The 16345-nt window shown below is 41.4% G+C and overlaps 1 protein-coding gene across 2 annotated transcripts in view; it reads right to left on the bottom strand.

Moving 5' to 3' along the window:
• Positions 1 to 16345, bottom strand: part of FBXL7 (F-box and leucine rich repeat protein 7) — a 188726-nt gene that overhangs the window by 36746 nt on the left and 135635 nt on the right. The window lies entirely within an intron of this gene.

Genomic DNA, 16345 nt, shown 5'->3' with positions numbered 1-16345 from the left:
TTAGTGTGTTTTTCTCAGCTTGCTCTGTCTTCTGAGCTTCATGCTACTTCTTCTGGCATTTCTCTTTGAAAGACTGCTGTCACATTGTTTAGTGTCCACTTGACCATCCAGCTTACATGTTTATGCAAGAGACTACTTTAGTGGTATTCTTACTAATCAAACTCTGCTCAGTACCATTGTTTGATTTCCATCCCCTCTTCTGCATGACCAGTACACATTTTGAAAGATCTCACCTTAAGAAATTCTTGCCTACTGCCATAATCTTCTGCAGTGTTTTTCACAATATTCCTCATTTTTCATAGCACCACTTAAGACCTCTGCTTCAGAATACGTCTCATCAATATGCTTCAGATGAGTCTCATCACTGACGCATCTCTGATTCTTTCCAGGTGCACGTCTCCCATCAGAAATGTGCCTTTTCCTGGGAGGGGATCCTGCCATTTGACTTTCTAGTCCAAGATTTGGTTTACACACCCCAGGTCAGCCTCCGCGATCCTCAGCAGACCCAAATGGCCTTGAAGTATAGCCAGCAGCCAGTGACCTCAAAACTCCTCCCCCAAATTCACATCTTCAGATAGTGTAAGTCACCCAGAAAAAGGGATAAAAAGTGCGTTACCTACTGCTCTGGGTTCCCTAAAGCCCACAGCCCTTTTACAGTTGCTTTCCACCCCAGCTGACCTTCTAGCATGAAAAACCAGCCCTATCCCACTCAGGGACTCCGTCTTCTCGCTTGCACAGCGGGTACGTCATCAAGCTTCTCTCATGCGCTCCCTCAGCAGTTTCTCCCAGCTCATGCAAAATCCCATCCTCTTTTCAGCATTTATAATTTTAATTCTTCTTTGAACCCAGGTCTAGTTCATGGAGACTAACCAATTTGCTGTTTAAGGGAAACTTGTTACTCTCCATTTTAGAAAGCCCTCAGGTAACAAAGCTCCAAAGGACATCTGTATCGCTGGTTTATATTCCCACTTCTTTATACTCTAATAGGCTTTTTATAGCCTCCATCACCTTTGCACATTCAGGAAGGAAACAGTACAGAACCGATTGGAGAAATGAAATTACTAAAGAAAAAAGCAGATGCTATCCCAGCTTATGCAGTAAACATTGTCAACAGCTCTACAAACCCTGGAATGGGTTGAGTCAAATTATGAAACAGTTCTAAAAGGAAAAAAAAAAAAAGAAAAAAGGCAAAAAAAGGAAAAAAAGGGCAAAAAAAGCCCCTCTAAAACTTCCTCAGCCTGGAAAAACCTTTTCCTTGTCAGAAACAAAGAGAAGGAAAACAAAGCCAAAAGGTGTGTGGTCTAAAGCGCTGGATTCAAAGTCCTAAAGCGCTGGATTCAAAGTCCAATAGCTGTATCTAACCAAAACACTCCACCCAATGCCATGCAAGCACTTAGAGTTTGACTCTCTCGTGTGCCTCTTAGCAGGAAGAGATGGTGTTGTACAGCAGTTTTAGTCAGCACGCTTTTTATTAAAACACATCTTTAAAGCGACATGCTTGGAGTCTCAGTTTTCAGTATCAAAAGTTTCGCTTTGCCTACTGAAGTTAAGTGTTGGTTGCCTGCAAGCCTCTTCCGTGTAGCTGGAGGGAAAGTGCAACACAATGTCAAACAAAGCCTATTTGATCCTGTCTACAGGAAAAGAAAAAAAAAAAGATGTTTTAACAAGTCATATTATCTTAAAAACTGCACATGTAGAAGAATCAAGAGTTTAAGGCTGAGGAGAGCAAAGAATTTAAAACTGAATTTGTTCCTTTTTTTTTTTTTTTAAGTACAAAAATCAGGGACTCAGAAAAAGAAATTCACAAACTTACCAACAGCTCAAAATTTAGACATTATTGTGTTGGTTTATGTGATTTATTTTCAAAGAATTCAGACTCAATCTTTATGTGATAGTCTAGAATTACTTTGAAATATTTAATAGGTGGGGGTTTTATTTTATATATTTGCACAAGACCCACTCAATGCCAACGTAAAATGTGTTTTAATCTGGATTTCAATATTTATACTTGCAACTTCTTCCAAATTTCTGAAGTTTACATTCATACTGCAGAGCGTTCTGAAAGCATTGCTTGTGTTGAAGAGTGGCAAAACTATTCCATTTTCACTCTGATTTGATGCGACTACAAAGTTTTCCTGAACGTAGGCCTTCGCTCCAATGCAGAAACTTTTGATGTTCATAAAAATGTAATGAGGAAAGGAAAGGACCCTAACATATAACCGCTTTAACCCAGCCAGACCAGTATTTAACTTTTTATGTATTTTACTTAAACAAAATGTAAGTGACTCTAGGGAAAGCAACGTTAATAAACATGATCATATAAACTTTATGGTGAAAATTCAATTTTACCTTTAATAGCGTCTCTCAAACAGTAAACTTTATTATAAGACCAATAACTCTTAATCAGATCCTAGCACCAAAATCAGGTGTTTCATTTTCAATTTTTAATCAGTTTGTCCAATTGCTTCTTGGAATATTTCATGCCCTAAATAAGATAAAAAATGCCAATGAAAGTGTCAGATTCTGCTGGAAACTGGACTGATGCCTTCACTCTCCTCGGTTCCAGGAAAATTTTTCCTGACCAAGGAAAGCATTCCTCTTTGGTTACTGCAAGATTCCATATCTGAGAAGCAGAGATACTAACGTAAGACGTGAAAGACTAGAATTTGTCCAGAAAGCCACTCTGAAACTTAGGTTAGTAGCAATTTCAGAGTCACACTACTCCAACATGATAATTTGGCCCGAATTCTGTCCAACGACAGCAAGAAAATAATTGTGATACAAGCTGATCATAGGTCTCTATATTTGTTTGTTCAGTTTAAGTCTCCATAACGCTCTACACTGTACTCCTACGCGCTATCATCCTCGGCACTTATTCCTAATCTTTCCATTTGAAGTTTCCAGAAATGCTCTAGGGCATTTTCACTCTGCCCGAATCACAGCATTTGCAGCACACAAATGTGCACAGCCTGGATTTTCCCATAAGTCTACTTTCTGTTTTAAGACACTATTGTTCTTTACAAGCAAACATATAATTTGCCAGACACTAATTTCTTTCTCAAACCATAATGTCTTTAGCATATTTAAAGGCAACTCCACAAACTTTATATGCTAGGTTAGCGCATCATTAACTTTTTCAGGGATGCTATTTACATCTCTTTCCCAAGAACACATGGAAGAGCTCTTGCCCATTTGGAAATTCTGCATGGAGCCAAGCTTTCCATATTCAGTGCAAGCACTCAGGTTTTTGAGAGCCGCTAGTTCTGAATGCTCAGTTTGAGTGACTACACCCAGACTTGCCATAAACAGTTGCTTGATCTTCTGCAATGGGGCATAGGAAAGAGAATGAAGATGCAAGATGCAAGCGTGATCTGCTTTACTGTTGTAACATTTCCACCAGACCACAGAAAATAAATAATCTCGACTTCGAACTGCAACTTTGTGTGGCTGAAGAGTGTCAAAAACCCCAGCAACTTGTGGTCCACAAGTGCAGTTTGAAGTCAACTTCGCTGTACAAGCAAAAAGAACGCCCCTGCCCCTGCAGAATCCAGGCTGAACAGAAACACTGCACATACAGCACAAGAAAAGAGATGCTTGGGCTCTGCACGGTTACGATTTTGCCAAAATACAGAAAGATTTGAAGGGAAATAAAAGCTGTCACATGCAAGGTTAATCTTTGCAGTCCTATGGATTGTCATGAAATAATGAAGGGCAAGAAACTTCCTGGGAACACAACTTTATTATTACTGAGTCTTCTGCACTTTTTTCTCACCACCGATTCTGATAATGTCGTAAGAGTCCTACAGACTGACGTTGGTGTAGCTGCACTCAAAAGCCTGCCCTAAATTCAGTACCTATCCTATGGAAATCCTCATTTAATTTATTTGCAAATGTGTACGGTGACTATAAAATATGTATATTTTTGTAATGTCATAAAATTATCCTTTCATGTACATTTCAGCCAGCTATAGCAGCTATAGAAAGATTTTTAATTACTCGTAATGAATATTGTACCTCAATAGGGGAAAAAATGCCAAACAACTCCATCCTCCTTCTCTAAAAGCTACTGCAGTTCTAAGAGCAGACAAAACTTGCGCACGAACTAATGTACTGATGGGCTTATCTCTGAAGTATACTATATCATCCACGGGCACAAACCAACCCTTTCATGCTCTCTGGAAAGAAAAACATGACCAGTTCTTGAGAAATTCCTCCACTCCATTACCTGAGATTCTGGACAGCTCAGACGTACGTTTCCAGTGCTTCCAATAATTTAACAGGCTCACAGGTTTCCGCATTCTCTTAAGATTACTCAGACTAGAAAAACTACATGCCAAGCTGAAGGAACTACAACGACATCGCTTTGGCACGCACGGGGACAGAAAGGCTCTCCAAAAGCAGGAGCATTAAGGAACAGAAAGCAATTATTCTTACAGAACGCAACTCTGCAGAATTTAACGCAAGCTCTGAGGGACAGACAAGGTGAAACGTTCCAGGGGATTTCTCACTATTCGCAGAACACTTTCTTAGTTCAAGGACCAAAATAGCAGCTGCCCTTGATTAACGGCTTGTTTCTGCTCTTCTGGATACTGCAAACCTGTCACGCCCCAGGACGGAGTTACAAGATTTATTTTCTTCAGTGCCAAGCCAGACACAGGAGGTTCCACCCTGTCAATTGGGTTGATGCAACTCCACATGGAGCCGCATCATTCACTGGATTGCCGAAATGCTCCAGTTGTAAGAGCATCCTATTGTGTCACAGCACTGCAGGACTTGCACAGCTGAGTCCCGCTGCTCAGAAGTTTGGCTCTAGCTCACGTTTTGGGAAGGCAGCACCACAGTCTCTTCTCTCGCACGCCAGAAGAAATGGATCAGTGAACCCCAGGTGGGATGTGCTGTGCCGCAGCCAAAATGAGGCCAGTTTTAAGAGGCCAAAAGCAGCCCTTTGAAGTGTCAATAGATGTAACGCTCCACATCATCTCACATACTGGGGAGTTTTCTGCCAGGGGTCACAATGAAACCCAAGGTTTGCTGCACAGAGACATGATCTGCAACTTTGCTGTTGTGAGCTCAAGCGAGGTATGACAGCCGCTGTGCCTTCATCCCTAGTGAGGCATGCTGCACTTGGGATATATGCAGCAAGAATGAAAAAGGCTACAAGACCAGACCCACAAATCAACCAACTGAAGAGACCTATGGAAAGCGAACTTCATGACAATGAAACTGTAACATGAAGGTACTTATAGACATCTGGCAAAGGATTTCCAGTGCTTAACCTTTGCTTTCAAAATCAGAATATCCAGACATTGGGAAAGAGATGAAGGTATAGGTTCTGAACCACTCTCAGCCTCTGCAGGCTTGTAAGATATATGAAATAATATACTTTTGTTCCCAAGCAAATGTCTTTTAAATGAATAGTATAGAACCATTGCAAACTATCCACAGGGAGAAATGCCTAAGTACTCATGCTGTTGCCATATAACTACTCCAGACACTATCCTTGCTACTCACAGATGAATTCAATTGTTTAGTGAGTTTAGATGACTGTTAGAAGCAACCATTTCTGCTGCTTTTTTCTTAATCTTCTTAGTCATCTTCTCCCCTCATGCCTCCTTCTCATTTTAGTACAAAATGCGCTCCCGTGTTGAACGTGACTACAAAGAAAATGACATGGTTTACAACAGAATTCAAATTATATTCATAATTCTTTAATTCTGTTTCTCGAAACATGGTATACAAAATCCCAATTGCTTCAGTGGAATTAAAAGAGAAAATGTGCATATAAAGCTAAGCACAAAATGCTTAAATCCAGTCTTATTTAGCAAGCACATGTTCTACACTGCTGGACGGGTTCCAGAATGAAGCTTCACATTATTTCTAAATAACCTTTACTGCCCTATAAATGGGTCCACCGTATGAACTTTATGGATTGGACACATAAGCAGATAACACAGACACTTTTATTTAATGCTGTAACTGAAACCAGGCATATATTCAGGGCAAAACTTACCCCAGGATCAAGGATTGCCAAATGCCTTGGTCAACATAATGAGAGAATGGGGCAAAATGTTGGGAGTCCCAGAAAACTAGACCTGAAGGCTCGCACCCCTCAAGGCACAAGATGTATCAAACTACATCTTATTGCAAACTCTTCCAACTCTGAGTAGGGATTTAAGACAACAAATCACATTTTATCCTGCTACTGACCGGGCATCTCACCAGCCTTTCTTAAAGATGCTCTAGAATAAAGCAGCACCTGTTGTAAGCAGTTGCGATTTCTTGTTTGCTGTGAGGAAGGTTCTGTGGCATCCGTTCTGCAAAATTTCTCTCGGTCAATACAACCTGTACAGCATGATTAGGTCAAAAAGGAGGACGCAAAAAGTGGATGTGCCACCCTCAACTCCATCAAACAAGTGAACTAATCCTGTGCAAATCTGGGGGCTACAACCCTGTCATCCAAGCGCTCTGTTACTCTTCTGCCTAGAGCACAGCGCAAGGCACAACCCACCTGGGCCCCATGAGCTCCTACTGTTTATAAGAGGTAAGTCGCATGCTTGGTCACCTCCAGGGGATATCTGAAATGGTACTTCATAAAACAAAGGTCCTAGCTTGCCTATTTATCACAAATAGTGGTAATTTACCTTTCTGTTTCCCAGAAGAAAGAATAAAAGGGACAATGTAGCAGTTGCTATTTTTTTCGTGGCCTGCTTGGCCTAGTTTGGGGGCTTCGGTCTGTACTTCAGTCACACTTGTACTAGTTCAAGGATGGCTGAAAGTACCCGATTCAGCAACATTCATTTTGTGTATCACCCTCCCAAACACTTAAAACCAAAAGCCTTTTAATAAGTTGATGTATATTTATTTCCTTCTGACAAATACCTGAAGTGCAACCTCTACAGTAGTTCTTGGGCAATAGGAAATGCTCGAGTAATCGTTACTGGTTTTCCCGCGGGATGTCAGGGTGCAGCCATTTGCGTATATCCTGGTTTCAGGTGGAATAGAGCTAATTTTCTTTCTAGAAGCTGGTATAGTGTTATGTTTTGGGTTCAGTGTGAGAAGAATGTTGCTAACACACTGATGTTTTCAGTTGTTGCTAAGTAGTATTTAGTTTAAAGTCAAGGATTTTTCAGCTTCTCCTGCCCAGCCAGCGAGAAGGCTGGAGGGACACAAGGAGTTGGGAGGGGACACAGCCAGGGCAGCTGACCCCAACTGGCCAAAGGGGTGTTCCAGACCATGGGGCGTCATGTCCAGTATATAAACTGGGGGGAGCTGGCCTGGGTGGGGATCGCTGCTCGGGAACTAACTGGGCACCGGTTGGTGAGCAATTGCATTTTGCATCACTTGTTTTGTATATTGCAATCCTTTTATTATTATGATTGTCATGTTATTACTGTTATTATTACCATTATTAGTTTCTTCCTTTCTGTCCTATTAAACTGTTCTTATCTCAACCCATGAGTTTTAACTTTTTTTTTTTTTTTTCTTCCCCTGACTCTGCCACTGGGTGGGGGGGAGTGAGTGAGTGGCTGTGTAGTGCTTAGTTGCTGGCTGGGGTTAAACCATGACAACGTAGCTTTACACAGAAGTGCCACATGACTCTCACACCACTAACTTCTGCTCCTTGCGCATTTTACATTCACACTTCTGTGGTCACTGGCTGAAATGGCACTCAACTGCTAGATGAGTAAAACCTATCGTAGCAGGGAGCTCCTCAGTTGGCAGTGGCTAGATGAAGCCCCTCCATAACTTACGTATAGAGAACTGAATAAAGTGCAGGAGAAAACATAATTTGCTAAATAATGTAATTCAATAATACAATTCATAATATAATAATAATATTCTGTCTATAGCACAGAAGTGGGATTGCTGGTTTTGTTTTTCAACTCCATAGTGTGACAACATTGTATCTGTCAAGTTAGTCCACAAGACATTCATTTACATCTTAAGAAAATGAAGACTTAACAAACAAGGAGAGCTAGAAGACTTTGTTCGTAAGTCAAATGTTTGGAGCTCACCTTGTTAAAAAAAATAATATCACACAGGGACAAGTTTCTGGTCATATTCACGTGAACGTCACATGAGAGAATAAGGACAGAGTTTAAACGTTTGCTCACCAAAGCACAGGTACAGTCCCTGCACAGTCTGCTGGATAACTCAAAGGAGGTGATGGCCGAGAAGAAGCAGATTGAACGTTTCACCCCCGACTGGCAAAGTGGTGATGTACCGCCAGTTCGCTGCAGCTAAGTTGAACTGCAACCACAACCCATACTGGCCTCAAAGAAAGGTTTCCCTAGAAACCTTCCCCCATCTCCAATTACACTTTTAAACGACCTTCAATTTGCTAAATTCATACAATATCAGAAATGCTTGGAAATTATACGTGCCAAAAGGAACTAAACCGTGCTTGGGCTAACATGTTTTTCCAACACATTTCCACAACCGTGGCGGTAAATCCCCCTCGCAACACAATCAGCAACATGACGGGAGCAGAGCCTTGTGCCTCCCCAATAAGCAATACATGTCATCTGGTGGACAAAACGCCCTCAGGGAAACCGTGTGGGTAAGAAACCGCAGCCAGTAGATGCCTGAGTGAACTCATAGTTGATAAAGGCCAGAAATATCCAGTTACCAGAGGGAAAAGAAAAACCCAACCCTGTGTTTGCTCAGTCTGGATCCTTTGAAGAAATGTATAAGATTCCTTCAGAAGAGAATCTGGAAACAAAACTTCATATAGGTTCTACTGGACACCAAAAAATAAAATAAACAAAATTACAGACTCAACAGGAATACTGGTCTTAAGGTATTTCCAACTCCCCTCCCAGACAGCCTCTCCACAATCCACAGGCAGTAAAAGTTTCAGTCCTGCTGTTTTCCGTAACAGCCCAGCATTTGTCCACCTTTCCTCCTGCTTTGTAGTCCCCCATCACTTCTGCTGTCAGGTGGCTGGACCAATGCAATCTATCTACACTCCAAACAGTTGTTAAACTGTTAACGAGCTGTGAAGACTGCTGCAGCTATTTTGGATCTCCAGAACAGCTTGTGCATCCAAAAACTTGTATTCCCCCCCCCCCCCCCCCCCCATTAATATGATATTATTTGGTCCAAAAAAATAGATTACCTCTCCTCGCAAATCTCGCCTGTGAAACTTGAAGCACGCTGCTCACGGCAAAGTGGGGTGCTGCCAAAGCTCCATCAGGAAGATGCAGCTCAGTGTCACCCTCCGAGGCAGCAGCATCCTTACCTTCAGCTGCAAACGGTCATTTCTAATTGTTTTCCATCCCTAACTACTTGACACTGCCAGCCAGGCCCTCCTCAACTCCACGTGATTTACTTAAGCAATGCTAATGATTCATCCTGCACAAGGTCTTTAAGGAACGTGGGTTATTTTCTGTGCTTGTATTTACACTAAAAATGTCTCTGTTGTTTATATTTCCTTTCACAGCCCCCAGACTGTTTATTGAGGCATCAAATATCAACAATGTCCTCCAGGCTGGTGATGCTCTTGGCTAACCATACTGATCAGACCGTGGCCAAACTGTGACTGAGCTGTCAAATAAGTCTGTGGTAAGATAGATTTTAAATCCCTTAAGGAGACACGGCTTATCCAAAAAATGCAATAAATATTTTTTTATTGTTATTTTTAAAAAATGTATTATGTGGTTGCTTGGTTTCATTTAACCTTTAAAAAAAAAAACCAAACCAATTTGGTGGTTTAACAAAAGAAAAATTGACAGATTCTGCCAATTCTCTCTGCCTCATTCATCTATTTCCTTGCTCTATTGTGCTCCAAGTGTCTATTTCACTTGTTAACAATTAAGCTCAGAATTTCTACATTTTTAGATGCCTGTGCACTGAGGTAGTATCCACATACCCCAGAAGAGACTGGATTGTCCCATGACAGCAAGAGAGGCAGTTCCCACCTGGCAAAGCTAAAATAACCCATTTCTCAGGTGCTGCAGGTCCTTCTGGGCCCAAGTGAGATATTGCCGAGGTGCTGCCGCTGATCCCGCTCAGGCACCTTTGCTCTGCTGTTAGGTTTACCTCCGTTCTGGAGTCCTTGCAGTACAGATAAAAGTGAGTGCCAAGACACTGTTCCAGTCGATCAAAACCAACAACGTTTCTAAAAGGCAGAAGGGAAATTAAGTGCTCCCTGCAGTTGCCTTCAGATGTTCAGATGGGAAATGGAAGCATCACACATATCAGCATACCCTCTGACATGCAAGATGGGATGCAATCGGTTTTCTTTGTCGATGTGGGAGTATTTTTGATTGTTTTGTTGCTGTTGGTTCTGATTTCTTTCAAACCATCTGCGTTTCCCTGTCCCCCCCATCTCCACAGAGAACCTCAGAGCCCTTCTCTTCAGTGCAGGAAAAATACTGATTTTAATTCTGAAAGTTCTCAGTCTCTGTCATCAGACAAGGTAGCAGCTGTTGGAAGTGGTCCTCATAAGGATTCAAGCTACAGTGCCTCTCATATATCCCAATACCTTTCTTGGGATGCCCATGGAGTACAGCCCGGTAAGGAACCCCTACAAATATCCTTATACGATACATTCAAGATAAGCATCTTTTTACAGACTCCAATTCAGGGGATCTGCTGTTCAACCAGAAGGCAATTGCAAAGGTACTAGATTTTTATCCTCCTGTTCTGTGGAAAAAGTATATAATCCAATATTATCATCTTCCGTGAGTAACCACACGGAGTTGTGGTTTGGTGTGTGCATAAAGAAATACCAAGCGGGAAGATAACACTGTCTCTGTTGGCATTAACATAACCTCTGCTAGCATACCACACTGTTCTGCTGCCCACAACACAAGTAGCATGGAACAATTGGAGAGAGATCAATAAGAGCCACAAGAATGACTAAAACATATTTCATCAGACTAGGAAATTCAAACAGCTCAAGACATCTCTCTTACAGAGAAGGTCTGGGATAACTGTTTGTAAGTGCCAGTAGGAAAAGGCAGATTTGATAGAAGACCACTCTATCAAAGGAGGACCACTCAACTTTGGATATAAAACATATGTATAACATTTGGAAATTGCAGTAGACATTCTTATTGGAAATAAGATTTTTATTTTTTTTTATAAACATCAAGTCCAATGAAGCTCTGGAACAACTTATGAAATGGATTCCCTCTACTCATTTTTTTGAGAGTTCTAAAAAAGACATACTGTCATGTAAGGAAGGAAAGGTCTGTGGCTCCTGCCCATGCAGGAGTTAAAATGCACTCATGAGAGTCCCTTCTGGTGTGAGAAATGACTAAATTCATAGAAACTTGTAAGATATTTTGCAACATCTTCAAAGAGATTATTCTTCTTTTAGAATCACCACCAGTTAAGTCTGGAAATAATTACCGTTATGCTGGAATTTGGCTTCAACATTTTAAGAAAAATTTTTCTTCCACCATCTTTGCAACCACTTAAGCAATATCCCCAAGTAACTACAAAGAATGAAAGAGGAATGATGGAGAGGGGAAAAAAGGCAATATATTACCTTATTATTCAACTGCCTAATGCAAGAGCTAGTATACAAGGAGGGCATCTGCTGTATCATTAAATCATTTAATTTGCTAACTTCTCCAAAAAAGGAGTGAGTACCATTTAATTCATATTATAGTTCAGTAATATCTGGAGCCTTTGGTTCCAGGAACCAAAACATCCCCAACACAGATGCTCCACAGCTGGCGTGCATCCTCTCATCTGCTCTTGCAGAGCGCTGCCTTCCCTTCTGCGACTGCAGAGTTGCTGCCCTGGAGTATCAAGAGCTTTGGCCCCTCACGTACCCTGCGCTTGCCCAGTGCCATGCAACATCACCATCTGGTGACTAACCCATACTGGTCTGATTTTCTCCTTCAACGACATCGCAGCCCACCAACGGGCCTCCCTCCTCCACGGCCTGAGATGTCATGACATGTGTGCGGCACATGAACCACCTTACCGCAGCCTCCATGGCCTCCCTTGGCACACCAAAAACACTCCCTGTTTCAAGTATGTCCTCACTGGAGGGGAAATTGCTGAGCACTATACTCACAGGTATGATAGATGGCTCAGAGGCACTATCAACAGCTGAAATCTGTTTCAAGATCAACGGGAAAATAAGTCTCAGAGCAAATCCAGGAACTCCCGCCCCTATGGCCCGCAACCCCTGAAATGAAGCTGTTGTCATCGGGTACCCCATCAGTCTCTCGTTAGATGTCAACAGATGCCAACAGAATATACTGGCAGAAACCTGAGAGGTCACCAACACGCTGGAGAGCTGTCTGTGTTCACAGAGCAAAAGGAGGATGTTACCCCTGACCGAGCTCTGCAAAGGTCCGCAACATCTAATCAGTGGACTTTATAGCAACACATTTATTAATAACAGTTCCCAAGACATCAAGCTAATGCAATGCAAATTTTGAAATCTCTTTATAAAGAAAGGAGCACTGGGAAGAAAAGTGAAGATGACACAGGTTCTGCTTTGCCACATGCACATTCTCAGTCGGGCTGCAGGCTCCTGCCACGTTCCCCCAAGACTCGTCGTCCACCCAGGGCAGGAACCGTACCAACGAGACTGCCCAGGTGGAGCTGCTATCTGCATTCTTCCCCACACCCGAGTAAAGTACCCAGCTTGGCACCCCTTTCCAATCTGGGGAGCTTCTTTGCTCAAGTACAAGAAAGGATAGCATCGGTCGGCGAGGCCTGACTGTCTTTGAAGACATGTATAGTTATAAAAGCTAAAAGCTAAAAGGAGACTCCACCGGCATCGTGCAAAGCCAGAAGGAGCCCTGCAAAGCCGGCTCCCTACCAGCACAACGTGGAGCACAGCCTGACGCCACCGACAGAGCAAAGCAGGAGGAGTCTGGAAGAGACCGGGGAAGGCTGAGCATACTGCTGGCCAGTTACTGGGTTACAGCTTCATTTGTTAATTTACTTGTAGGAATCCAGAAGGGAAAAGCAGGCCCATGTATGAAGGCATGAACCATCTGTATGTGGAAATTACTTCACCTATTCAGAATCCAATGGACAGTTTGAAGAATATAAACTAAAAAAAATAAAATAATAGAGGCTATGAAATAATCTGGCAACTTTCTGCTCAGGAAAGAGCTGGGGGAAATATATCCCTGCTGATTATATGTCTAATACTCCAAAAGCTGTGTTCTGTATCAAACAAATCTGTACAGCACAAGCCTGTTTGCAAAAGGGAGAGCAGTTCTTTAAATGACCACTTTCAGAATGATGTAAGAGTCTTACAAAGGAGCAAGAAAAAAGAAAAAACAACACAGCCTGATTCATGAAATTAAGACATATGCACTGCAGCTCATAATATAAAAATATACATGCCGTTAAAACCTAGACTGTTCCTTTACCACAGCACTTAACACATGCCAAAGTGTGAGACAGTATGTGATACTGTTGAGCCATGTGAGAAAAAACCCATTGTGCCATGAAAATAAAAAAATATGGATAGCACAATAGATGTTTCCCCGTTATTGCCCAACAGACTGCTACATCAAGAACTTACTGACATAAGAAAATTATTAACCAAGGTCAAAAGCTTCAGAATTTCCTTTGATAGTATAATCAGTAAAAAGCCAGAAACATTCATTCTAATCCCAGATCTGACAAAGCCCACTTTGTAACTTGGCTTGGCATTTAAATGGCTTGTCTAGCATTACACTATCAAAAGCCTGCGTGATGAGTCAGGATTTACTTCATATATATGTATATCTAGATTTTCCTTAGAAGCCAGGCATAAACACCTATCCTTTGAAGATATAATGGAGCTAGTATTTTAATCCCAGTGACTATTAAAATACCGTAAAATACAGAAACTCCATGTCTCTGAAAAATACGTGGTAAAATAAAGACAAGTTTTTAAGAGTTTAAACTTCAGCTTCGTTTCATATTTTAACAAAATGTAAAAATATTCTCTGCAGAAAGGTGTCTGAAGAGGTTTTTTATAGGCTTAATTCTGATTTTGATAACGTATTAGAGCACAGAACAACAAAAGCACAAAACAACAAAAGCCATAAAGGTATTTCAAAACAAAAACTTTTGTTGGTGGCAAATACGGTTAAAAGTACATTTTCCTCTGGTGTTAGAAACTTTTTTTCATTGGCTTCCCAAATCAAAGTGAGAAGTGGGGGAACATCAGCACCTTGTGCCCCGCCTTGATTCCAAAGGGAGCACCGTTCTCCAACAGAGAATGGGTCTATCAGTAGGAGCAGCACTTGGAGGAACGCGTGGTTTGCTCCCTGCCAAGATAAGGAGGCCTCACGGCTCATTAAGCAGCAGCGGTAAGTACTGCTACTCATCTCAGTGCATCTACTCCCACTTATACCGTACGTCTGTGCATTATCAAAAGCTGAAGTATGTCTGACTATGAGTTCTAGAGGTTAAACAACTGGGCCTTTTGCAAACAAATGCACATCCAAAATCCTTTAAAATCATTAAGCCGTTGTCTTCTACAGCCCCTGGAGAATCAATAGTTTCTGAAATCAGTCAATCGACAGACCTGTGGTTCTGCTCCAGGTGGACGCTGGCCGGCTGGAATGAGATGGAAGATTTTCAGCTAGATCCCTAACTCAGCTGACAAGGAGGCAAAACCTGAAGCGTTAAAGCAACTAAGGTGATGTTCTTTTCCTTGGTGCTACTACTGAGTTGCAAAAAAAATCCAAGTAAAAGCTGATTAAAAGCTTTTACTGCATTTGGGTGCCCTGCTGCCTAAGCCATACAGTTTTTGATGTTCATTCCTACAGCCAAATCCCAGGGGCTGTCCAAGCCATGTAGTGGTATGGTGCATTTGATACAGAACAGCGGAATACCTAAGTATGCAAGAGGAGTAGATGTCTGCTCCTACCTTCCCTCTCCTCTGTAGCTCCCAGGAGCTTTGGTGTTTTAAGAGACCAGGCGTTGCAAACAAATTTCAGAACCAGCCAGATGAGTAGCAGTCATGGACTGGATCAAATGTAACCAGCAACCTGCATGCAGTGCTTAAGAGACAGGCGCTCTGATGGAAGAAAACAAGGGAACTTCAGCAGGCAGGCTCCAGACTAAAACTAAAATAATGGGCGGCCCTAAGAAAGATCTGTAAGTCTGTTGATCCCCAGGTCTTAGATGAATGAGGACCAAGACCTCCATGTTTTCAATTCAATATTTCCATGATCAAGTCTGCAGTTAAACTATGCTAAATGCAGTGACTCCAGTTGAGTTCTACTAAATATTGTCTGTCTTCTGTGTTTTAAACAAGTCCCAAAGACAACAGGAGAAAAAACTGTTCTTGTCATACTTAACATTAAATACACCTTAAGTGGCGTACAGAGAAAAGTTAAAAGCCCAGTAACAAACGACAGAATTTTTCACTTAACAGCTTTCTTTAAACATACAAATTCTTTAGTCATGGGGACAACTGTTTCTAAAACCAGATGAACAAAGTGGTTTTAATCCTTCATTTTAAGAACAAAGGCAGTGTAATCTATTCATTAAATATCTGGTGATGTAGTTTAATGACATGTGAAAAAAGTGCCTTGGAACGGCCTGGGGAACATGTGCTAGCAAGAGCAAAGATTCCCATGTTGCTGTGATGGAATAAAAAACATACCAGGCCACTAAGAGGTACTTGCAAAAATTAATCCTTTAACAACAGAGATCAGATGGCAGAATATCCTAAATTACAGAATCTACATTAGCAATATAAATATTTGTGATAAGTTGCTAGAGAGAAAAAAAAAGAAAAATGTCAAACAAGGCAAAGAGACATCATAAATGCACAGTAATGTCAGAGACCTTTCCCTCCAGTTTAGTGCTAACTGAAGTGAATGAAAATGAGGGATACAGGGGAAAAGAATTATTGCTAGCCTTATACACAGAGTGGTATCTACAGGCTCTATTCTGCAACTCTGAATTATGTAACGCTTCAAATGCTAATATTTGGATAGTAAAAAAAAAAGTGAGCAAGAAAACAAAGAAAATAGATATTGGCCACTGAACCATAGGTGAAGGTGCTATTTCATTAGAAAAATCTGAAGGAAATCTTCTAACCGCTGACCATGCAACTATACTTTCTATTGCAGCTGCAGCTTCATCAGCTGAGTAGTTGTGGAAGTAAGAATTTTGGTGAGGTACCAAAAAATGTGATCAGAAATGTAAGCAGCACCCTCATGTAACTCTGTATAAACACACACACATATATTTATATATGGTAAGTGTGAAAACACCGAAATGCAGAAATATTTAGATGATGGAGTAGGGGTAAGGATTATTTGCTTGCAAAGAACCAGCATTCCCTAGAAGACTAGTTCCCTGCATTGAAACCTGGCTAAACACAAATGACCACCTGTACCTGAAATAAACTGTTACC

Source organism: Accipiter gentilis, chromosome 20 (genome assembly GCF_929443795.1).
Source record: "Accipiter gentilis chromosome 20, bAccGen1.1, whole genome shotgun sequence".
NCBI lineage: Eukaryota > Metazoa > Chordata > Aves > Accipitriformes > Accipitridae > Astur > Astur gentilis.
The sequence above is the reverse complement of the archived record's forward strand: the minus strand, read 5'-3'. Positions and strand labels throughout refer to the sequence as shown.